The following is a 26,590-nucleotide window of genomic DNA, read 5'->3' on the forward strand; positions in this document are numbered from 1 at the left end:
TCGCGCTATTTGTCTGCTACTGATGTGCGGATTAGCCGCGACAGCAGCTAAAACACCTACTTGGGCATCATTATTTGTTGCAGATCGTGGTTGACGTTTTACATGTGGCTGAACACTTGCTGTTTCCTTAAATAACGTAACTGTGAGGCGAACGGTCCGGACAAAAAAATGGCTGTGAGCACTATGGCACTTAACATCTTAGGTCATCAGTCCCCTAGAACTTAGAACTACTTAAACCTAACTAACCTAAGGACATCACACACAACCATGCCCGAGGCAGGATTCGAATCTGCGACCGTAGCAGTCTCGCGGTTCCGGACTGCACCGCCTAGAACCGCACGGCCACCGAGGCCGGCCGGTCCGGACACTTGGATGATGTCGTCCGGGATACCGAGCAGCATACATAGCACACCCCCGCTGAGCATTTTGATCACAATAGCCATATATTAACAAGATATCGATCTTTTCCGCAAGTTGTAAACGGTCCATTGTAACACGGGTAATGTATCACGAAGCAAATACCGTCAGAACTGGCGAAATGTTACGTGATACCACGTACTTATACGTTTGTAACTATTACAGCGCCATCTATCACAAAGCGAAAAAAGTGGTCCAACTAAGTCATATTTCTTTACGTACTGCACGAATATGTAATAAATATGGGGGCTCCTATAAAAAAAAAAAAAAACGCAGTTGATATCCGTTTGACCTATGGCAGCGGCATCTAGCGAGCCAACAAAAGCGCCATCTGGTTTCCCCCTTCAAGCTAGACGAGTTTCGTTCTTTGTATTTTTTGATGCTTATTTCGTGAGATATTTGGCCCGACAACGATCAGTGGACCACCCTGTATATAAACTGAAGTCTCCATCGCGCGTCCCCCAGCATATGGAGACTAGTCCCATGAACTGCTAAGGGATTTTGATCCAGATACACTAACAAATACACTGGTTCACGAGGAAAATTTTTTGTAAGTAATTTATAAATACTTGCAAATTATCTGAATCATGATAAATTAAAGTTGCGGAAACGGCGGCATTTCCGAACAGCAAACAGCCAGCGTAACTCGATAGAGCACCATTGCCTTAAGAGAGCAGAAAGCGCAACAAAATATTGATAGGACCATGTATAATTTTGGTATATGAATCTTTGTTATCTGAATCGATTGTGTGCAAGCAGCGATGCTGTAAGCTGTATCGAGGAAGTTAAGAGAGTGTCTTTGAGCTGCGCGAGGGCGCAATGGAGCAGACAATGTTATCCTGGGTAAAGACAGAGTCGAAGTTCAGCTGTGTTAGAGTTAGGCAAGTGCGGAAGCTATGGCAATATTATGATTCAAATTTCATGTCTTAATTCATCATTTTGTTCAATCGACATGATTATGAAACTGATTTGTGATGGAAGTAATCTAATGGAATGTTAGGTAAAGACAATAACGATGTTACTAATTTTCACTATTGCTGCGCCATCGAACTGTCTTGGTTATTGCACTGAAAGTTGTTAGATTTGAGAAATCGGAAGGTGTATTGGCTAGATGTTGAGAAGTTCATTAAATTTAAAATCTGCCTTGAGCACTTTTTCCCAATATACAAAAAAACATAGTGTTGTCATTCATTTTTTTATTTTTCTTACCAACTTTTCTCTTACAATTCTTTTTAACGGATCATCGAACCAAGTACGTTCGATAAACTCATCGATTTGCAATTCACAGAGAACTCACTGCACCTCTCGAGTGTCTGTGTGCAGTTACAATGATTTGCAGCTTTAGCATAGCGGCGCGCAAAACAGAGCAGTATTGCAACGCGTTACCGATATTTGCGCAGAATAGAGGTAAGGAGAAAAGATTATGATTTTTTTTATTTACTTAATCAGGGCCAACTTATATTATTCAGAGGCAGTTTTTATGATCAAATTTTGCAAAGCCAATTACTCTAGGTTTCATGTCCAAGTTTATACTGTTCAAAATTCTTGCAGTCAGAATGCTAACTTTGACGGTATGAAACACTTCCCCCTTCATTATAACAATTAATTACTTTTACAGTGCAGCTTGTCTTTCACATTACGACAGTAAAAATTTCATTACTACAGTTCATTTATTAACCCAGCAATGGCTTACAAATAGAACCAGAATACTTCAGTCCACATTTTTATTTATTTACGTAACTTTCAATACGCATCTGGTCTTGTGGTCTAGAGCTAAAGCATCATGCTACGAAACGAAATGTTGTATGGATCAAATCACTCTCAATGATGTGGAGATTCGGCAGAAACGAAACAGGACTCGGATTCCACGTTACACTGTAGCTTTCCTTTCCCGGTTGCATAGCTGGTTAGGGACATGCAAGTCGCCTCAGTGATATCCACTTCACTACTATCGTTTCAGAATTGACGAAATAAAATAAAGTCCTCCGAAACGAAAAGCTTGTGGGTTTGAATTCTTTATGCATAAAGCGAAACGCAGCATGGTCTATAGCTCTGCTTCGTTTATGCGAAGAAAGAAGAAAGTTTAACACCAGCGCTGCATACGACTTAATGTTCAGCTTCCTGCTTTTCTTGAGACATACACACATGCGAACATGATTCTGTGCGTGGTGGTGCGAAAGATATTATTTGTTTGGGCACTTTAAAATTGTACCGAGGGCTGGTATATGAATTTCCACTAGTGAGAAAGAAATTTAGGTTGTTAAAAGATGATTAAGACATGGGTACATCCTCCTTGAGTGAGATTCAGAAATTTCTTGTGGATGAAGACAGAAGATTACGAAATACATCTGCAGGTGGTTGAGGGACGCATTTCAAAATATGACGCCAATTTCTGCTTCCCGACTGATTAGCAATAGCAATTCGAACTCTTAATTCACTGCACATTCTTCGAACAACAGGAAGTGAGTTATTGAAATTTGAAATATTATAGTAAACATGACCAAAAAGAAAAAGATAACCATCTGATGTGAGACTTACAAAGTGAAATAATCAAACATTTTAACAAATAGTTTCCTTGCAATGATTTGAGAACAGTCGCAACAACCAATAGTCATTTGAATTTATCGAGATGCCATCTCTTCAAAGCATCCAAATCCAAAATATGTGGTGTTTAATTTTTTTATGCTTCAACAACAACATTTTACGAATAAGTGCTTCAGCAACTTCAGCAGGTTTGCTTCGTTCACATACAGTACGTTCTCTTAGCAGGGCAGCAGGTGACTCAACTTTCAACGTTCCTGAAATCACACATTCATGTGAACACGACTCTTTGCGTGACTTGGGGAAGACGTTTGCCGAAAAGATCACATGACAAATAACTTAGGCAATTAGTGTCAACAACGCATCACGACTTGTACTAACCTACACAAAAAGTGTGCTGTAACGTGTCCTTAACATGCACATCGCCCTTGTTTCTCTTCCTTTTCTATTTTCTATTATTTGTGTAATCTTAGCCAGTCTAAGCCAGCCTCCGACACACATTGGATCTTTTCACACACATACATCTATAATTCGCATACATTATTTACAATGATTGTAAACATTTTACTTACATCATGATGTGCTCCCGTCATTGCCACGAGATGTCATTCCAAACACCAATTCTATGTAGAACACATAGCACTCATGTCTGTACGCAGCTTTCCTGGTGTTGGCCACATTGCGTAAGCTGTATGAAAGCGATGATATGCGCCCTGTTAACGTCGTCCTCTGCATGTTACTCGTTGCTCGCCACCAAAATGCGCTACGCCAGTCCTGCCGTCTGGACGCAGATGCTTAATGCTATCCGTGCGAACGCGGGCTGGGTCGCTAGTGTTTCTATAAAGTTGATCTTGCCCGAGGTCGGCTTCCATCACTAACTGCGTTCTGCTGTAAATAATTCGTGTCATGTCAGCGTTTTGCAACATGACTTATTAAAATGAACGTTTGGTACGATACACTTTTCCAGCTCATGCTTTCTTCGGAACTGGAATTAAAACACACTCCTTGAAGCCTGAGCGTATTTGTCTCTGACGTATATGTTGCATGCCATGTGGACTTGTTTCATCATGGTGTGTTGTCTAAACCAGCTGGCTTATATCGAATTATCTCTTTTAGTGCTCTGTCAAGTTTTTTTCGCAATATCAAATCACACGTCTCGCTTTCATAGATCTCTTCTTCCTTTTCCATAATATTGTCTTTCAGTTCGTTTTCTTTTTATATTACTTTCACATAGTCCTTCAGCCTTTCAGTCCTCCTTTGTGGCTTGCTACCTGAGCTATTAATTGTCACACAGCTGCTTGTGTTCTTTTTTCCATAGCTTCCATTAATATTCTTGTAGGTGCATGCACGCTTCTACAACCTTTCCTATCTGCTCCTGGTTTGACCTTTCGCGCTTACCGTCAATCACATTTTTTAGACAGTTGTATTCACTTGTAGCTGCATTTATATATTTTCTGGTTTGACCAGTTGGATGCACTAAGTCGTGGGTTATCCAATGATTTTTATTGGCTCTTGCCTCTTTGCCTATTGGTGCTTTGATACCTTCATTATTTCTAGCAGCTACGCATGCGTTTTCTATTGTAAACCTTTCCGTTGTTGTAGTCAGTCATTGCCTAATATGCTTCCATGGAAACTCGCAACAACCAATGGTCATTTGAATTTATCGAGATGTCATCTCTTCAATTTGCAGTTTTCTGCCATTTCTACAATTTTAACTTTCCTAACCCTATACTAGTTAAGTAACCTAAGAAGATGCCTGCTCGTTTGTCGTAGCGTTAGTTATTCAACTGAAAGATCTAACGTATCGATAACTATACAAACTGAAAAACATTTCGTAAGATGCCAAGTACCGACAACGGTATAAGCCTTTGGATGGGAATGAAGTGCCTAAACGGCCTTTGACAATTTCAGCACGACAGCCTGTGAGGTATACTGGCAGTAGGTGTCCCTATATGTAAGCTACCTCGATGAGAGGAGGAATACGGTAAGGTACCTCAAGACAGTGGACTTGAATCCCAGGTAACTGGAGTACAAATCCCTCTATGGCCATACTGAACGAAGTTTGTCGCAGTTTTCGTAATCATTTCAGGTGAATTTTGTAGGTTACTTCGCAATAACATTTTCCATCCTTATGCACCTGTGCTAACATTCTGTATGAAATTACTTTGCCGTTCAGATGGCGTTGCTCTGTAGTATCATAGAAAAGCAGGTATCGGAAGTGCTGATGCCAACTGATGGAAGACTAAGACGTAGTACTGGTTCAATAGCCTCTCTCAGATGGCTCAATCAGAAAAGGTAGGTAAAAGAGGACTTGCATGTAATAATAACTGCCATTAATTCTGAGGTCCCTGAGTTGGAAGAAAGAGACAGCTAATCCACTCACGACATGTCGTCTGTCAGACACCCGAAAACTTTCGAGCTCGCTCTGAAACATCAGTTCTGGCGGAATGTTTCTTAACTCCCTTCTTAAACTGCCAATTCTATAATGTTTCGTTGTCGGGTGAATTAGCGCAATCTTTGTTTGCTTTTTACTGACACGCGTTGGGATCTCCCAGATCGCGTCTTGTTGACTACGTACCTGTTTTCTTCAGTGTTCCCAGGAACATGTCAGTTTCAGCTATCCTCACTGTGATGGAATTGTTAGCCGGTGGATGGAGGAAGATCTCAGAGATACAGATTAAGAAACAGGCGGAAAAGACGGCGTTATTACGATTGCCAGTGATCACAGTTCTGCTAGGGCATGACGAGCATTCAGACGAAGAACTTGAGAACATTTGTGATGGGGCTCCTTTCTATTCCTCCAAGTAAATACTTAAAGTGTTCCTTAAAATCAAATGTGTCCCGAGTGGTGATAAAGAATAGATTCCGGCATTGAAAGAAATTTTGCAAACTTTCTTTTTGTACCTATTGAGTGCAGTTTTCATGTGTAAGTTTAAAACTTAGAATTTAGCTGTTTTCAGAACGTCAAAATCAGCTCTCTAATAGTTCGTTAATTTTTACTAGTAAAAAACCGCACAAAAGTTCGTGATATTACCTGATCAAAATACTGCAGGCATTGTTTAATGTAACGAAATCAGCAAAGAGTATTTAAACAACACTTAAATAAGTGTAAAAATACTTGTTATGGAACTTAAATTAAAATTCCGAATGATTTGCGACATGAATTTCGAAGCATACTTTACAGAAAAGTTACATCTGGACTTAGGGGCTAGCAATGTTTGAGGACCTTCAGAACCACCATCATCGCCCGCATGTGCTTTGCTGTATCCACGGAGCACTGTGAGCTCCCGCGATACATTCATGTTGGCCGGGTTGCCTACGCTGGAGACGTAATCAGCGTAACCACAGCATGCGCCAGTTGCGGCCAGGCACACATAGGTCGCCAACTCCGCCACTCTGCAGCGCCAGTCCTACGCTCTCAATTAGAGCGTGACAGCGTCCATCCAGTCGGAGAGTATTTAGGGAGCCGCACAGCCCAAAGACAGCGAGTTGTAAGCAAGCTGCACAGGAGTTGCCACCCAGCATCAAGCAGTTCTCTATGATTATTGAAACGTGCTCGTATATTATTTTTGGTTATTATTATTTGTTCTGCTGAAAGACACATGAAAATATGTCACATTGCGTGTCTGACAATAATAGTATACTGATTGAGAGCAAAAGGACGCAGAAATTAGTTACTCTTCCTAAAAATCATAAAGAAACCAATTCCCTGACTGCGAGTTTTTAAATATTCACTCACAACTCCTAACAACATTCTGCAATGCTTCTCCACGAAACGCATAACTTACCTCGTCTTACTGCTACAACTGCGTTATAATCAACATGCTAGAAGTACACTGAATAGCCAATGAAATTGGTACACCTGACTGATTTCGTGTAGGGCCACCGCGAACAGCAGATGTGTCGCAGCACGACGTGGCATGGACTCGAATAATGTCTGAAATAGTGCTGCAGAAAACTGAGATCATGAATCCCGCAGGGCTCTCCATAAATCCGCAACAGTACGAGGGGTGGACATCTCTTCTGAACAGCCTGTTACAAAGAATCCCAGATATGCTCAGTATTGTTCATGTTTGGGGAGATCGGTGGCCAGCGGAAGTGCTTAAATTCAGAATATTGTTCCTGGAGACACTCTGAAGCGATTCTGGTCGTGTGGGGTGTCGCATTGTCCTGCTGGAATTGCCCAAGTCCGACGGAGTGCACAATGGACATGGATGCATGCAGCTGATCACACATGATACTTACGCACGTGTCACCTGTCAGTCGTTTCTAGACATATCAGGAGTCCCATATCACTCCAACTGCAGACGGCCCACAGCTTTACGGAGCCTCCAACAACTTGAACAGTCCCCTGCTCAATGTGAAAGCTGCCATCGACTTAGGAGACACTGTCTTGATCATTTAGATAGTTCTTTCTGTTCGTTTTTGAAAGTGGGTAAATTTCGCACGAGTCCCTTGGTGATCACATATTCAGGACCTACGAAAGGAACTTTGATAACGCTAAGAAACAAAATCTCGGTATAATACGACCAAAAACATAACGAGGACAACAAAATATTGCCAACTTTTTGATGTGCAATAAAGCTCTGCATGAGAAAGGACGTTGATTCTATAGGACTAAAATACGAAAAGCCACAAGTAAAGTTAAGCGATCGACATGCAACCGTCTGATCTGAATCAACTTCCTGCAGTAAAGTACTAGCCTCTGTAACAACGTGCTTGGAAAAAGGCAGGTTATAACAATGGAAAAAAAAACTAAACTCCACCTGAATAGGCCATGAAGGCCCAACGGTACCGACCGGCCGCTGTGTCGTCCTCAGTCCACAGGCATCACTGGATGCGGATATGAAGGGGCATGTGGTCGGCACACCACTCCAAGCCGTATGTCTGTTTACGACGCTGGAGCCGCTAGTTTCCAATCAAGTAGCTCCTCAGTTTGCCTCACAAGGGCTGACAAGAGCTGAGTGTAGCCAGCTTTCCAACAGCGCTTTGCACACTGGATGGTCACCCATTCAAGAGCTAGCCCAGCCCGAGAGCGCTTAACCTCGGTGATCGGACGGGAACCGGTGTTAAAGTTAGAGCACTGACATCCCAAAAGCATCGTTCGAAAATACAATTAGTGTGGCGATCGATATTGGACGGATTGAACGCAGAAGCGACCTTGGTTGTGAAAAGTGGCTTCAGTAAAATGTGCACATTGTTTTGTTCCACTTTGACAATTTGACTGACATTCCACATCTGCCCTTTATAGACCGAATAGCCGTGCAACATAATCAGGCCATTAAAGAAAGACTGTTCAAGTAGAGCAATTATTTTAAGCAGAGGAATATACAGCAAAAAGTCACGGCACTGAAATACGTTTTTTTGTCGTATTATATCGATATTTTGCGCGCCTGGTTAGCTGAGTGGTAACGTGTTTGCCTCCCATGCAGCGAGCCCGCGTTCGATTCCCGCCCGTCAGTTGGGTGTTGTGCTGTCCTCATCATCACTGAGGCGCAAGTCGCCCAGTGTGGCGTCACCTTACAGGAAGAGGCCTCGCGGCCAGGAATGCCACAATCATTTCATCGATATTTTGTTTCATTATCTATCCAAAATTCTACTCTTAGACCTTCAATAGATGTATATTCAAACATCTCTCATAGTAAGTCACGCAATTATACAATTGGCCATTAAAATTGCTACACTAAGAAGAAACGCAGATGATAAACGGGTATTCATTGGACAAATATATTATACTAGAACTGACATGTGATTACATTTTCACACAATATGGGTCCACAGACCCTGAGAAATCAGTACCCACAACAACGACCTCTGGCCGTAATAACGGCCTTGATACGCCTGGGCATTGAGTCAGACAGAACTTGGATGGCGTGTACAGGTACAGCTGCCCATGCAGCTTCAACACGATACCACAGTTCATCAAGAGTACTGACTGGCGTATTGTGCCGAGCCAGTTGCTCGGCCACCATTGACCAGACCTTTTCGATTGGTGAGAGATCTTGAGAATGTGGTGGCCAAGGCAGCAGTCGAATATTTTCTGTATCCAGAAAGGCCCATGTAGCACCTGCAACATTCGGTCGTGCATTATCCTGCTGAAATGTAGGGTTTCACAGGGATCGAATGAAGGGTAGAGCCACGGGTCGTAACACATCTGAAATGTAACATCCACTGTTCAAAGTGCCGTCATTGCCAACAAGAGGTGACCGAGACGTGTAACCAATGGCACCCCATACCATCACGCAGGGTGATACGCCAGTATGGCGATGACGAATACACGCTTCCAATGTGCATTCACCGCGATGTCGCCAAACAGAGATGCGACCATCGTGAATCTGTAAACAAAACCTGGATTGATCCGAGAAAATGACGTGTTGCCATTCGTGCACCCAGGTTCGTCGTTGAGTACACCATCACAGGCGCTCCTGTCTGTGATGCAGCGTCAAGGGTAACCGCAGCCATGGTCTCCGAGCTGATAGTCCATGCTGCTGCAAACGTCGTCGAACTGTTCGTGCATATGGTTGACTCAGAGAACGAGACGTGGCTGCTCGATCTGTTACGGCCTTGGGGATCATCTCGACTGCTAGTGATACGAGGCCGTTGGGATCCAGCATGGCGTTCCGTATTACCCTCCTGAACCCACCGATTCTATATTCTGCTATCAGTCACTGGATCTCGACCAACGCGAGGAGCAAGGAGCAATGTCGCGATACGATAAACCGCAATAGCGATAGGCTACAATCTGACCTTTACCAAAGTCGGAAACGTGATGGTATGCATTTCTCCTCCTTACACGAGGCATCACAACAACGTTTCACCAGGCAACGCCGGTCAACTGCTCTTTGTGTATGAGAAATCGGTTGGAAACTTTCCTCATGTCAGCACGTTGTAAGTGTCGCCACCGACGCCAACCTTGTGTGATTGCTCTAAAAAGCTAATCATTTGCATATCACAGCATTTTCCTCCTGTCGGTTAAATTTCGCGTCTGTAGCACGTCATCTTCGTGGTGTAGCAATTTTAATGGCCAGTAGTGTATGCACGCGGGCACCACATACAATGTTTTTGCAATGAGCGATTTATGTTCTATGCACAGTTTCGAGCTTTTCTACAGTTCAGATCACGCACTTAACTTGTGGATGGCAAAGACTTCAGCGACAGTTATATAAAAGTTTTGTCGAAGCCGCTACCCAAAACATATTCATGTCCTGTTGTGCGAACTGACGATTCGATGTATCGTCTCAGTCGAGACAGGAGATGTCGACCAGCATCCAGCATCGCCAGAGACCTCCATGCCGCTGTATAGACGTCACGTGGAGAGCTTTGCTGTCGAAAATACGTGTTGCATCTGGTTGGTGAGCTAAACAGTTTACGTACCGGATTAAACTTCGCGGCGTGTGTGTGTTACGCCTCACAGGCGGCGAGCAAACATCACTACTGTACAGATGCAAGCAGTGCGCGTCGAAGAACTCCGGAAACTTGCCTCATATCGCGGTGTAATTGCTTTCTCGGGTAAAACCGGCGTTACGTCGTTTCGGAGCGGCAGCTAAAACTGCCGCAGGCCGGGAACCGATGCCGCCGCCTAATTGCCGTGCGTTCCTTTGAAGTGCGCATGCTCGGTACACTGGAAACTGCGCAGCAATCCAATAAGGGAGGATTTTCCGTAGCGGGAGGCACGCAGCGCGGGCAAGTCCAGCGCGCCTACGCGGTTTGCCCTCAGAACCAATTAAGTGGGAGATCTGCCGGCTGTCACTGCGGAAACGACGTCTCAGGTGGGAGGCTGCGAGTCGCCTCCGCGGTTTACGGTTAATCTGACCACCACTTTGGCCGCAGGATGTATCGCTGCCGCTGTAGACTTACCGTAGTGGGGCGTTCCGCTACACAAGAAAGACGTGTCGAGGATGTAACAAGTTTATTGTACAAAAACGTCTGCCTCAATTTGTATGGCAGCAAAGGCCAAGAACACAATAAAAAGGGCAATACATTATGTACAAATGTATTAACACAGAAACTCAAAAAGACTGCGGATCACAGTACCACCAGACTCGCACTAAGCGTCCCTTGTCGGAGACTAAGTTCGCAGCGTCCGTCCAGAACTAAACACTGGCTGGCACCAAACTGGAAATGAGCACTTGGTGGATGCTGAGTTCGGCAATGGTCACTGCCTACATGCTAAGTTCGAGGCGTGTTCGAAGTTGGCGACTGTTCTGGGTTAGGTTCGAACTTAGAGTCAGATCAGCACTTAGAGTTTGGGTCGAAAGCCGCGATAGTCTATTCAGAATAACGTTACTAATGATGCTGTACTTCTGCAGAAGGAGACGTTTTTGAGTATCAGGACGAGTGAGAGTCCGGACGAAGAAACGACGATGGCTTCTGACAGGGGCCTTCGTCCCTAACGATGGACTTGAAGAGCAGTCCTGTGCGACAGGGTGAGCAGCACCCGGTGTCTTGTCTATGAGAGGTTCTCGAAGCGTGACTGACTCGTGCTGGCATGGCGCCGTCTTATACAGCTGCCTGCGGTGGAATGATGTCGGAACTATTTCACTGTCTCGTGGTGCGTGGACGCGAGTAGGTTCCTCGCCGGGGGGCGCCTTCTGCAGGCGCCCGATTCGCCTTCTGCCGACCCGCCTCGACGTCGTAGCGTCGTACTTGCTGTGCTGAGATATGCAGGGGCTGGGTGGCAGCCCGCGTGATCCGAGTTGCCCGAAGGGTTGCCTGTCTATTAGGCGAGAGCCTCCGGCACTGTACCTAACCCAGTGGGCGTGTCACATAGGAAGCTGCTGTGGGCATACAGCACTTACTAGTGCTGATTTCTGTGATGGCGTCGGTTTCACACCTACAGCTGGTGCAGAATGGTCTAGACACTTTCAAATTATGGTAAAAAGTATTTGCCTTGAGCAAAAGTCGATTTTTTTATCTTTCCTTTTATTTCCCTGATACATGGATCTGAAGTTTAAGCGTCATCAGTGGGCTTCTATTAACATTCTATTAAACAAAAAATGCTCATTACTACTTGTGCACATACAAATTTGCGTCTTATGACATTATTTACAAATTTGAAAAGCAGACAATGTTTTTTGTATGTATGTTGTTAACACATGATGTAGTTTTCCTGGATTTTTATGTTTTCTTTCGAAGTTCTTCATCTGCAATATCGAAATTTTCGAAATTTTACGACTGGGGATGGCATTAGCTAATTCTGTGTGTATGTGTGTGTGTGTGTGTGTGTGTGTGTACGTACTAGCAACATGTTTCACTTATTTTTTTCTGGTTTTCCCATTATCTTCATTGTTATGTTAGGCAAAACCATAACATTCCCAGTCGTAAAATTTCGAAGTAAGTAACTATTCTGTATTAAATGCTATATGGTTTCAGATGAAAAACTGCAAGAGAAAACAAGTTCAGTAAAAAATATAAAAATCCATGAAAACCGTGGCATGTGTTAGTAAAATATGTATACAAAACTTTGACCGTTTTTCATATTTGTGAATACTGTCTTAAAAACTCAAATTTGTATGTGTGCAAGTAGTAATGAGCATTTTTTTCTGTTTAATAGTAAGATAACAAAAGGCCTGTGATGACGCTGAAACGTCAGTGAAACATGTCTTGGCATAAAAGAAAGGCTAAGAAAGTATGTCTTGCTCAACGTCTCCAAAAACAAATCTATTTGTAAGCAGACACTGACAGAAGAGCTTCAACCTCAAGAAGGTTTTAAATGTTTATTTGTATGGGATCAGGAACGCAAGAAGTTTTATATTTCTTATTCACAAATGGACAGTGTGTGAATCGTTAGTCATACTGCACATGTCTAATCTGTAGTCGAAACTGGGGTCACACTCGCCCCAAAGCGTCCACGTGGACGTCAGTGACAGCTGGCCTGTTATATCTGTGTATTTCAGCGATGTTATGGGGAAACAGGTGAGAAAACAAAACAGTGTTCTTGATGCAGCCTCACAGGCTAAAACCACACGATGTCAGGTCAGGCGAACCGGCAGCCAAGCCAGCAACTGCAGATTGCTCACTGGTGCACGAGCGATCCATCGTCATGGTAGCACGGTACTAAAGAACTCACGAACATCTTTGTGAAAGCCTGGTGTTGCACCAATCTGTTGAAAAATGAAATTATCAATCTGACACGAGCCACAGCTGAAGAATTTCCAGAAGAATCTTCATTGATCATCGCCACTGCAAAGAACTTTATTCTTGACAAAGCAGAAAATACCCCAACCTTTTGGGATCGACGGCCATGTTCGACAACAGTGTGCGGTTTTGCAGTTCCTCCTGTCCGCACGTTGTGAGCATTTATTGTGCCGTTCAGGTGAAATGTAGCCTCATCGTTGAAAATCAGCTTGTGGGTGAAATCGTCGTCTTACATTATGTGCCGCATATAGATGCAAAACTTTTGCGTAGACGTTTGTCGCCATGTATAATAGCTTGGGGCAACTGAGACCGACTTGGTTTCATTTTCAGACTTCTATTAGCACTCTCCGTATACTTGGTTATGGAATTCCTATCTCGCAATTGGCGTGAGACACTGATTTTCAAGTCTCATCGCAGACAAACACTTTTTTGATCATTAATCACATCTCCCAATGTTTTTACTTTAAAAAGAGGAAAGAAAGAATATTATTCCGTTTATCACAATATCATCAGATGCACCGAAAAAACATGGAATGAAAAAAGATGCGACGACCAAAAATCGAATTCAGACCAGCTGTTGGGAAATAGCATTCCTTCTGCCCTTACTGCAACATCTCCTTAATAAAGTTTAACATGTCGATCACCGAGCTCAACGCTACGCAGCGACCCAGTACACATCTAACTGCAAGTCTAACTACGAGTGCGAGTTGCTTGCTGCTATCAAAGCTGGCATCTATACTTGGCTCCCTCGGACTACTATTTGTTCCCCAATTTGAGGAAATGGCTGGCGGGACAAAGATTTTATTCAAACGAGGAGGTGATTGCAGAAACTTATAGCTATTTTGCAGAGTTGGACAAGTCCTATTATTCGGAGAGGATCAACAAATTAGAACAGTATTGGAGTAAGTGTGTAAGTCTGAAAGGAGACTATATCGAAAAATATTTTATTTTTGCACCGACTTTTCAAACACCCCTCGTATTACGTTGAAAACGGTCACGCTGACTCTCTATGTATTTTCACCCTCATGAAATTCTCTGCACATAGACTTTAACTCCGATTGTTTCAATACTCCGTCATACGATTTCCTACTGGTGCCTACAGTTTTAGGATTATTTTCCTACACTTTTCCTTTTAAGTAAGCCGGTAGTTAAAAATCGCAATCAGGAAAGTCACATAAACGAGGCAGGCTCAAACTGTTGCTGAAAGTGGGTTCCTCTGTCAAGGCTTCACAAATATTCTTACGCGGCAGTGATGGACGGGACGTGTGGCACGTAGCTCAATCTTGCTGAAATAGCAGTATTGTCTTTTTTGTCCCTTTCAGTAAGAGTAACAATTCTCGAAAATATGAAGATACGCGTCTGTGTTGAGAACGGTGTCACATAGTGAAGAGTTGTGCACAACTTGTACAGAATCCAGAGTGCAGTTATCAGATTTGAAGTAAATGAAAGGAAAAGAGGCAGGGTTGTAGCCTACCCTCCATGTTACTCAATAGGTACAGTAAGTATCCAGTAAGGAAACGAAGAAGAATGGAAAGGGAATTAAAGTTTGGGGAGAAGAAATATAAATTTTAAGGTTTGTCAAACCCATCGTAATTCTCCGAGAGACAGCAAACCACTTGTATGAGTAGTTGAACGGAATGGACAGTCTGTTGAAAAGTGGCTGTAAGATGAACATAAACAAAAGTTAAACAAAGATGACGGAATGTACTTGCATTAAATCAGGCGTTGCTGAGGAAATTAGGAAATGGGACACTAAAATTAGTCTATGAGCTTGTTATTTGGGTAGCAAAATAATTGATCGCCAAAGGCGAGAGGATATAAAACATAGACTGACAGCAACAAACAAAGCATTTCTGAAAAGAGAAAATGTGTTAGCATCGAATAAAAACTCAAGTGTTAGTAACTCTTCGCCGGAGTGTAGTCATGTTCGAAGAGAAACGTGATCGATAGTTAAGCTACCAGATAAAAAGAAAGAATCGCTTACACACAAACCTCCAGATGTCAGACACTGAGATTGACACAAAACGTTGTATGTCGACAGAGTATCAATCAAAACTTCGGTTTAGTTCGTATTATGTGCTGTCGTCCAACAGAGCGGGCATAAACGTAAACTGAAAGTAACACCAGAGGCACAGACCATGGGAAAAGCATTACTGTGAGTGACTAACATAAAACGTTAAAACGTTAGATCGGCGTGTAAACGGTGCTGGGTTCAAATTCCAATGACGAAAATTACTTTTGCTTCATTATGCGTGAAAGTGTTATGTGGGACAACATGTTTATGACATGTAAAAGGGCTGTTTGGAGTTTACAAAAATGTTCTCTTGGTAGTCTGCTATAGCTTCGTTTCTTTGAAAGTAGAAAACCTATAGAGTACATTTGTGGTTTCAAAGAATATACAGTCAGAACAGTAAAATAAAGAAACAACTGCAGCACACATGCGGAAGTATGAGTAACACTAATACTAATACTAATACTAATAATAATACACACAATAAAACTAAGAGCAGTTATAACAAACAAAAGAATAAGATCAACAACAAGTGTATAACTTTCAAAAATCAAAGCGAACACGACCCCCCCCCCCCACCCACACACACAAACACAAAGTAACTTTATTTGGGAACAAAGGCTTCACAATAATGGCTGCTTACGAAGAAGTGTATGAAGGCAATTACTTTCGTACACCAAACACATTTGATGAATGCCACATTTGCGCATCCATCCTGTAGATTGCAAAATGAAAGCTTGTGTCTGAAACAGAACATCCACAACGTTTCAAAGAGCCTGGGCTCATCAAAGGGTTTAGCCATTATCCACCTGTGACGGTGAGATTGTTTGTAAGGGACTGCAGCTTAAGAAGATTATTCTATTGTTGCAGACTAATCCCTTCCGAAGAATCTCGAGTGACATCGGACGTTTTACGAATCATACACCTGTACATTCTGAAGAAACCTGTACTTTCTGAAGAAATGAAGATCAGTTCTGTAAAACTACAAATGCACAGCTGCATTATCACGAGTGGTGTCTATTCCGTAGCACTTGTCCGAGAGAACACCACACCTATTTACTCAAAAGTTTGCTGCTTTCGACTAACGAAGCGAAAAGAGAGTGCCAAAAGAACATTGTTACAAACTCCGAAAAGTCAGTAAGATGCTCTGCCATGTAACAGTTTCGCACGTAAACAGTTAGAAACAACTGTCATCAGTGGAATTTGAATTCGGGACCATTGGTACGACGATCACACGCTCTACCAACTCACCCGTGTGAGATCTGTGAAACTGTCACTCGCTGACATGCTTTTCGTGTGCTTCGTAGTTGTGGTGCTACTTTGAATTAATGTTTACGCGTGTTCTACTGGACGACACCACACAGCACGAACTAAATTGGTGCTTTGGTTGATACTCTATCAACGTAAAACGTTTGGCACCGATTTGAGAGTCTGACATCAAAAGGTTTGGATGTTAGAAGACATGGTCTGATGCCAGTGTCATTTCGCACATCTACACACTATAGGCGGACATGTAAATGATTTAAAGTTACAAATATCTGCGACAGGAAGAACAGACATAGGAATAAATTAGTGTTGCTCGCGTTTATTGTTATTACCAGGCCTGGCAGAGTACATAAGGCGCCAGATGTTGAGTGATTACTATGAAGGACACGGAAATGTTGCGAACTCCTGTGAGACAGCGTTATCAGCACGTGGCAGAGGTTGAAAGGGGCGGCCTCCATTTTGAGTCTTCATTTCACGAGCTCGAATCGTGGGATATCCATATTTGTGGAGCACTTGGGTGTGACAGTGTCCCGATGTCGGACTGCGTGGTAACTAGGTGACCAGAACTAGAAAGGATGTCCGTATTGTGCACCGAGCACATTGTAAGTCCTGCGCATCAGCTCCTGCCATCCGCGAACAAGTAATGGCTGACCAGAAAGATTATGTGTCATAACAGTCCATAGGGAATTACTGTCCCATGCGTAGACTTCGATTGCCACCCCAACACAAACGGCTGCGTTTGGAGTGGTGGCCTACCTGACAACCTTCAACTACTGGTGAGCATTATGCTCACTGATGAATCACAGTCGTGCAACGCCATGGACGTCGCCGTCGAGTGCAGCGGCGACTTGCGAGGGTTCCCGCTCTTCCAGTACTCTGGAGACTCACGGTGGTGCTAGTCCTGCGTCACGGTGTGGGGAACCATCGGGAAGGGTTTTACGTAATGGAATGAAACACCTGTAGCCGTCGTTTGGATGTTATTTTTTTATGTAAATATATAAAACTGCAACCAGTCAGTATTTTGAATAGTTATTTACTATTCCATGAATCGGGTTTCGAATCTTTTCAGGTCAATCTTCAGATGGTTTTCCGGAGGTTCCACATCTATCCCTAGCATGGTGCTGGGTGCTGGCTCTGTGATAAAGATGGAACATGCAGTAATGTGTCGCTATGAGAATCGTTTATCTATATAGATGGATGAAAAATTTTAGTTTTTTACTTACTGCGACAGTATGGGCGGCTTTTTTCTGTTAGTGTCTATCTCTCTTATTCAGTTGTGATGGCCATTTGCCACATCAAAAAATGTTGAAATACGTGTGAACTCCTAAGGGACCAAACTGCTGAGGTCATCGGTCCTTTAACTGGCACACTACTTAAACGAACTTACGCTAAGGACAACAGACACACCGATACCCGAGGGAGGACTCGAACCTCCGGCGGGAGGGGCCGCGCAATCCGTGACATGGCGCCTCAAACCGAACGGCCACTCCGCGCTGCTTGGTACATCACTTCACACACTTTTACAAAATATGTCTGCAATTACATTGTGACAGCGGAACTTTGCCTGCATCCAGCATGTGCTATATAACTGTATGTGCTACAAAGATCTTGATACAAAGATATGACGTTGGACTACTTTGCTCAGAGATGTTATTTGTTTTTGTTTGGATGTATTAAAGTGGATGTATGGACAAATACTTTATTCAGAACTAACGTTGACATGAGAACTCAAAATAAGTAAATAAATAAATTACTACAAGAAAAATTTCAAGTGATATAATGTCTTATTGCTTTTCGTATATTGATGAATAATATAGTCAATTTATGAGCCAACAAACGGCCTTGTCGCAGTGGATACATCATACCAACCACACGCCCCTCGTATCCGTATCCTTAGCCGAGGATGAGACCGCGGTCATGTGGTCCCGATGGGCTAGTTGTGGCCTGAAGACGGAGTGCTTATGAGTTAACAGTTTAATCAAGATTGGCATTAAGAGGAATGTCCAGGAATAAAATAACACAGATTTATAGTATTTCAGTATTTGCAGTGAAATTCAGCTCTTTGTATGACCAGGAACTTTAAATTTGAAACAATAACAGAACTTCAAATGAACTGCTGACTTATTTCTGTTCTTAACTGTAAGGTCGTGTACCGTAAGGAAAAGAGGGAGAGCATGTTGTTATGGGTGGCCGGTATACTCTTTCTATGACACAAATGCACACGTACATAAATACGATTCTTTATTTACAAGAGGCTGCTACTTAACGTGAACAGTGTCCAAGATCGTGGTACAAGCTCATTAGTAACAGTCCTCTTGCAGACACTATCGGAAATCTTGATATTTCAAACTTTAGTCACTAATCTTGTCACTATGCACTATTATAGCCTGAGTGAGTCAGTGAGTTGAGTGAGGCCTTCTGGCCAGTGGCGGCAGCCTAAGTACATGGTGCTGAGACGGCGTTGGCGACGTTTTGCCTGTCGCCGTGTCCCTGTCATTCGTAGGCGCGTTTGATGCAGCGCTTACTATCGATCTTTTCGCTACTTCTTTATCGACCGATGCGCTGGCGACAGCTTACACCAGCACACTTGGTGGAATATTAATAAGAGTGATTCTGCTTATTTTAGCAAGAGGTAATATGTACACTACCGACCATTAAAATTTCTACACCAAGAAGAAATGCAGAAGATAAACGGGTATTCATTAGACAAATATCTTATACTAGAACTGACATGTGATAACTTTTCACGCAACTTAGGTGCATAGATACTGAGAAATCAGTACCCAGAACAACCAACTCTGGCCGTAATAACGGCCTTGATACGCCTGGGAATTCAGTCAAACAGAGCTTGGATGGCGGGTACAGGTACAGCTGCTCATGCAGCTTCGACACAAATACCACAGCTCATTAAGAGTAGCGACTGGCGTATTTTGCGACCCATTTGCTAGGCCACCATTGACCAGATATTTTCAATTGGTGAGAGATCTGGAGAACGTGCTGGCCAGGGCAGCAGTCGAACATTTTCTGTATCCAGAAAGGCCCGTACAGGACCTGCAACACGCGGTCGTGCATTATCCTGCTGAAATGTAGGGTTTCGCAGGGAATGAAGGGTAGATCCACAGGTCTTAACACATCTGAAATGTAGCGTCCACTGTTCAAAGTGCCGTCAGTACGAACAAGAGGTTACCGAGACGTGTAACCAATGGCACCCCATACCATCACGCCGGGTGATACGCCAGTATGGCGATGACGAATACGCGCTTCCAATGTGCGTTCACCACGATATCGCCAAACATGGATGCGACCATCATGATGCTGTAAACAGATCCTGGATTCATCCGAAAATATGACGTTTTGCCTTTAGGTGCACCCAGCTTCGTCGTTGAGTACAGCATCGCAGGCGCTCCTGTCTGTGATGCAGCGTCAAGGGTAACAGGAGCCACGGTCTCCGAGCTGACAGTCCATGCTGCTGCAAACGTCGTCGAACTGTAGGTGCAGATGGTTGGTTGTTGTCTTGCAAACGTCCCCATCTGTTGACTCAGGAATCGAGAGGTGGTTGCACGATCCGTTACAGCCTTGCGGATGAGATGCCTGTCATCTCGACTGCTAGTGATACGAGGCCGTTGGGATCCAGCACTGCGTCCCGTATTACCCACCTGAACCCACCGATTCCATATTCTGCTAACAGTCATTGGATCTCGACCAACGCGAGGAGCAAGGAGCAATGTCGCGATACGATAAACCGCAATCGCGATAGGCTACAATCCGATCTTTACCAAAGTCGGAAACGTGATGGTACGCATTTCTTCTCCTGACACCAGGCATCACAACAACGCTTCACCAGGCAACGCCGGTCAACTGCTGTTTGTGTATGAGAAATCGGTTGGAAACTTTCCTCGTGTCAGCAAGTTGTAGGTGTCGCCACCGGCACCAGCCTTGTGTGAATGCTCTGAAAAACTAATCATTTGCATATCACAGCATCTTCTTCCTATCGGTTAAATTTCGCGTCTGTATCACGTCATCTTCGTGGTGTAGCATTTTAATGGCCAGTAGTGCATAAACGTTATACTATCTGTGATGAACTGAAGCTGTCTGTATGACCAGGCACTTTATATTTAAAACCAAGAACAAAAATTGAAAAAAAAAAACGTGATCTAGAATTTTAGTTAAGGCAGATTCTGTTTATTTCAGCTAGAGGCAATATGTACAAAAGGTATGCTATTAAAGCATGTTCCATCTTCTCGTCTCAGGGCCAGCACCCAGCATTATGCTACAAATAGATATGTAACTTCCAGAAAACTATTGAAGTTGAACCTAAAAAGGTTCGGAAGCCAGTTCATGGAATAATAAATAACTATTCAAAGAAAGTGACTTGTTGCAGTTGTTTTTTGCATTTAGTTAACAATTATGGTTCTAAAATATCCATAATGGATAAGCTTACATGGCAACATGTTCTGGTGACTCAGCACACCGTATTCAGGCCTTAGCTGATGCCGAGGGGGTGAACTCCGATCTTATAGACTATCTCATCAGTGGATAACATCTATTAACTGGCTTCCGCAGAATACCGTAACAGCGATGTCGTGTCTCAAAACGTCAACCACCAACTGCAACTGCGTGGTGTATTGAGTCACCGAACCTGGTTGCCATGTTATAACATAATATCTAAACGGCGGCTGCGGGTGTTTCCTTTTACTACGTAAGTGAACAGCGGAAGTCCCATGGAGCGTCCATCGCACGGATGGAAATAGAGGAAGGGTTTCGCGTCGCGGCTGGTAGTGACTGAGGGAACCGTGACGTCACAGTGGTACGTCAACGGCATCCTGCGTCCTCGAGTGTCATCTCTCATGTCACAGTGTTGTGGTGCAGGTTTTCCACAGAACAATGCTCGTTCCCACATAGCACGTATCATTGAGAAATGTCTACCTGAAGTTGAGGTACTTCTGTGGCCAACAAGATCCCAGATTTGTCCTCAATAGAACACGTGTCGGAGCTTTTCGGGCGTCCTTCCCATTGTCAATATCTGGACTGCCCTGGACCAGCTACAACTGTCGTGGGCTCTACCTTTCCTCAGATCTGGATGTAATCCGTGTCAGATGAGGTGCAACGTCATACTGGTAAGTGGACTTATACTACCAAGTTCCTTGTAATTATGATTCGGTTTTCTAATCACTGAAATAACACTACACATCCTCTCGGCCCGTGTAGTTTCATTTCGTTTCCTCCTCCTTTTCTGGGCGGTTTACTTTTTCTGTCATGCACTATAGTTCAGACTACTGGAAGCAGAAACTTTTTAAATTTAGTGCAACAAAAGATTAGATAGGTAGTCGTAAAAGTTAAAAGTCAGTTGATAGGACACATACCAAAGCACGAAGAATTAGCCAGTTTGGTAAAAGAGGGAGGGGGAGGGGGAAAAGTAGTGGTGGCGGAAAATTGTAGTTCGGGAGGGGGGAACCAGTACTTGACTACAATATGCAATTTCCAAAGGATGTTTTCACAGGATTGAGCAGACTGGAGAGCTACATCAAACCAATCTTTGGATTGAGGACCACAAGAACTTCAGTGTTAAGAAACCTCATGTTACGGATATTTGATTGTGTCAGATACGGTGATATGAACTACATTTCTGTAAGTCGATTAAATAAGTTTCGAAGCAGAAGTAGTCGAAGCTAGAAGGGTTGCTTCTATGAAATGCAATGATTCTCATTAATCCATTTGCGTCACTGTATTTCCTAAAGCTCTCCAAACCTGAGAAACACGGTTTATGTTAATCTGCACACATTTTTATTTCAGTTTCTGATAATACAGGATTCCGTATTTTTCTTGTCTTCCCATCCTGTCCATACATAAGAAAAGACCGAAAAGTAGAGGCCTTTCGTTTTGTGTCCGTCACGCTTTTGTGTAGCTACTTTACCACTCTAATCCCTCCGTTGTGTTCACAGCTAAGCTTTAATGCTGGCTCATTGTATTTTGGGGCCACATGCGATTCGGGTCGTTTGTTTTCCGCAGTTTGTTTGCCGGCGCCATTGCATTTCCGCAGTCAGTGCCCACCCGTTGCATTTATCGGTTTACATGACCTGCACAATTGCGGTACAGAGAGAATCGGACGATTCGGTGTTTGTTGTAGGTCAGTCTCTGTAGGGAAAGAAAATAAAAGCGTGTTATCCGCCGTCTGATGTGGAATAAGGGTGGTAGTGACATACCGTTGCTAGCTAGATGCATCGAACAAGAAAGTTGGCCATTGAACTGCATTAAAACGCTGAACGTCAATCTCAGCAAGAACTAAGTGGAATGGGTGGCCTGTGTCTCTTATGTGGGTGGCTATTGCTCATCTATTGTAATTGTTAGTGTGGTAAGCATTTATGTGTTCGTTATATCTTGTTTGGAAGTCTCTCCCAGTTTGGCCTTTATAGAGGGATCTGCAGGTATTACATACAATTTTGTAGATTCCTGGTTTCAATGATGTTGCAAAAGATCTTCATATATTACATAAAATAATAAGGAACACCAAATGGACTTACATGAAGAACTGGAAATCTTCATTCATGGCACAGCACATGAAGATGTGTTATTGAATGATAAGCTTGAAAGTAATAATGTTAACTTCTTAAAAAATTTCTCCAACATTAAATGTTTATTTCATTGACAGAATAGTTTTCATTAAGTATACATGTAACATTGTCCATATTGCCAATGCATCTAGAAAAAAGTCCTCATCTTCACTTCAGGTATATACAGGGTTATTACAAATGATTGAAGCGATTTCACAGCTCTACAATAACTTTATTATTTGAGATATTTTCACAATGCTTTGCAAGCACGTACAAAAACTCAAAAAGTTTTTTTTGGCATTCACAAATGTTCGATATGTGCCCCTTTAGTGATTCGGCAGACATCAAGCCGATAATCAAGTTCCTCCCACACTCGGCGCAGCATGTCCCCATCAATGAGTTCGAAAGCATCGTTGATGCGAGCTCGCAGTTCTGGCACGTATCTCGGTAGAGGTGGTTTAAACACTGAACCCTTTACATAACCCCGCTGAAAGAAATCGCATGGGGTTAAGTCGGGAGAGCGTGGAGGCCGTAACATGAATTGCTGATCATGGTCCCCACCACGACCGATCCATAGGTTGTCCAATCTCCTGTTTAAGAAATGCCGAACATCATGATGGAAGTGCGGTGGAGCACCAACCTGTTGAAAGATGAAGTCGGCGCTGTTGGTCTTCAGTTTTGGCATGAGCCAATTTACCAGCATGTCCAGATACACGTGTCCTGTAACGTTTTTTTCGCTGAAGAAAAAGGGGCCGTTAACTTTAAACCGTGAGATTGCACAAAACATGTTAACGTTTGGTGAATTACGAATTTGCTTCACGAATGCGTGAGGATTCTCTACCGCTCAGATTCACACATTGTGTCTGTTCACTTCACCATTAAAAAAAAGTGTTGCTTGATCACTGAAAACAAGTTTCGCACTGAACGCATCCTGTTCCATGAGCTGTTACAACCGCGCCGAAAATTCAAAGCGTTTGACTTTGTCATCGGGTGTCAGGGCTTGTAGCAATTGTAAACGGTAAGGCTTCTGCTTTAGCCTTTTCCGTAAGATTTTCCAAACCGTCGGCTGTGGTACGTTTAGCTCCCTGCTTGCTTTATTCGTCGACCTCTGCGGGCTACGCGTGAAACTTGCCCGCACGCGTTCAACCGCTTCTTCGCTCACTGCAGGCCGACCCGTAGATTTCCCCTTACAGAGGCATCCAGAAGCTTTAAACTGCGAATACCATGGCCGAATGGAGTTAGCAGTTGGTGGATCTTTGTTGAACTTTGTCCTGAAGTGTCGTTGCACTGTTATGACTGACTGATGTGAGTGGATTTCAAGCACGACATACGCGTTCTCAGCTCCTGTCGCCATTTTGTCTCACTGCGCTCACGAGCGCTCTGGCGGCAGAGACCTGATGTGCGGCTTCAGCCGAACAAAAATCTATGAGTTTTTCTACGTAGTTGTAGTGTGTCGTGACCATATGTCAATGAATGGAGCTGCAGTGAATTTATGAAATCGCTTCAATCATTTGTAATAGCCCTGTATTACTGTGTTTGAAGTTGTAAGTAGTTTATCTTAGATTTTATAACTCCTTGGAGAGATGTTAACAGTCTTTGAAATTTGTAAGTAGTTTATCTTAGACTTTAAAACTATTTGGAAAGATGTAAACAGATGTTTGTGAAAAAACTAAGTTGCGATTTACCTGTCACTGTGTTCTGTGTGCCAGAAAATGAAATAGCTAACAGAAATGTAAGTATACGAATTAATATATTACCTAATCATGCTATTCACATAAAGTACACACTGTAACAGGTTTATCCTTTCATATAGGTTTATGTTTCGATTCTTAACGCCACTGCCACACACAGCTAATGTCCATAACCTATCAACTGCTGTATAAGTAACTGTACAATGCACCTGATGACGGAAGCATGCTGCCGAAATGCATTGTGCTATAAAATGTTAGTAAAAAGTGACTGCAGCAGTATAAGTTATTCCAAATTATGTTATAATACAGTCACAGACCTCAAACCACGTCCATATAACATGGATAAATTTAAATTCAAATTGAAAGTGCATGGCTCTTTCTTCTTCATGGTGAAAAGTGTCCCTGGTATTGTGTACCTGGATGTGCTTGAAAACTTTTTAACTCCATAGATCGATGATCACCGACATGGGATAGTTTACCACCAGCAGGACGGTGCACCACCTCGTTTCCTCACGGAAGTTTCGTCGAAGAGAGGTGCTGCAGTGGTTAGCGCACAGGGTTCACATTCGGGAGGACTACGGTTCAAATCCTCTCCTGGCCGTCCTAATTTAGGTTTACCGTGATTTCCCTAAATCGCATCATGGAAATTACGGGGTTCCTTTGAAAGGGCATGGCCGACTTCCTTCCCTACCCGGATGGGACCGATGACCTCGCTGTTTGCTCCCCTCCTCCAGGTCAAGCAACAATCAACTTGCCCTTTTTGTGTCGGGTCCACCGTTCAGTCAGTGCAGTTCCTCGACTCGGTGTGGGTTTGAGTCCCGTCCGCAGGCGGTGTTACTTACTTAGTTAGTAAGGTAGTTACGTGTTCCATTCATCAATAGCACGGAAAATCGTTATGATATGGAACGTGTCGAATGCACAAGAAATACGCACAGGAAACATGTCTTTTTTCTTTTTATTTTGTTTACATTATAGTGTTATACTTAAATATTTCTGTTATCTATCTCATTTCCTTAAATGGCACAAAATGCATGTAGTATATCTACAGATTTATTTACTCATATTCAAGAATTCATCTATGGTATAGAAGGAGTTGTGAAGGAGGTATGATTTCAATTTACTTTTGAAACTATTCCTGCTGTCCGTCAGACATTTTATTTCATCTGGTAATATATCAAAAAGTTTTATAGCAGCATACAGTATTTTACGTCTTTTTGTGCCAAAGATAGGTTAAGTAAAGGATAATGTAGGTCTTTTTTTCTGGTATTGTAATCATTAATGTCGCTGTTGATTTTGAACTGGTCCATGTTGTGAAAAAATATCATTACTGAGTAAATGTACTGTGAAGCAGTTTTAAGAATTCCTAACCTTTTAAACATATGCCTGCAAGATGTGCGACTATGAACCCCATATATTATTCTAACTACTTTCTTTTGAGCAGTGAATACCTTTTGCCTAAGTGTTGAGTTGCCCCAGAATATTATTCCGTATGACATCAGAGAGTGTAAGTATGCAAAGTATGTTAGCTTACTAATTTCTACATCCTTGAAATTGGCAATTATTCTGGTTGCAAAAGCTGCTGAACCTAGTCGCTTTAGGAGATCCAAAATATGAATTTTCCAATTAAGATTCTCATCTGTATGTACACCCAAAAACTTAGTATGCTCTACCCTGGCTACTGACTTCTTTTGATGTGTTATGTTTATTGAAGGAATTATACTTTTTGCAGCAGAGCAAGCCCATTCGCAGAAAACCAATTTATAACTTTTCAAACGACCTTATTTGTATCATTTTCTATCAGACTTTCATTTACAGGATTAATAATTATGCTTGCATCATTAGCGAACAGAATCAGTTTAGCATCTTGTTTCACATAAGAAGGGAGGAATTTACATATATCAAGAACAGAAGGGGAGCCTTGATCGAACCTTGTGGAACACCTAATGTAATTTCACCCCAGTCAGATGGAGTGGCAA

The sequence above is a fragment of the Schistocerca gregaria genome, chromosome 3 (assembly GCF_023897955.1).
Source record: "Schistocerca gregaria isolate iqSchGreg1 chromosome 3, iqSchGreg1.2, whole genome shotgun sequence".
Lineage (NCBI taxonomy): Eukaryota > Metazoa > Arthropoda > Insecta > Orthoptera > Acrididae > Schistocerca > Schistocerca gregaria.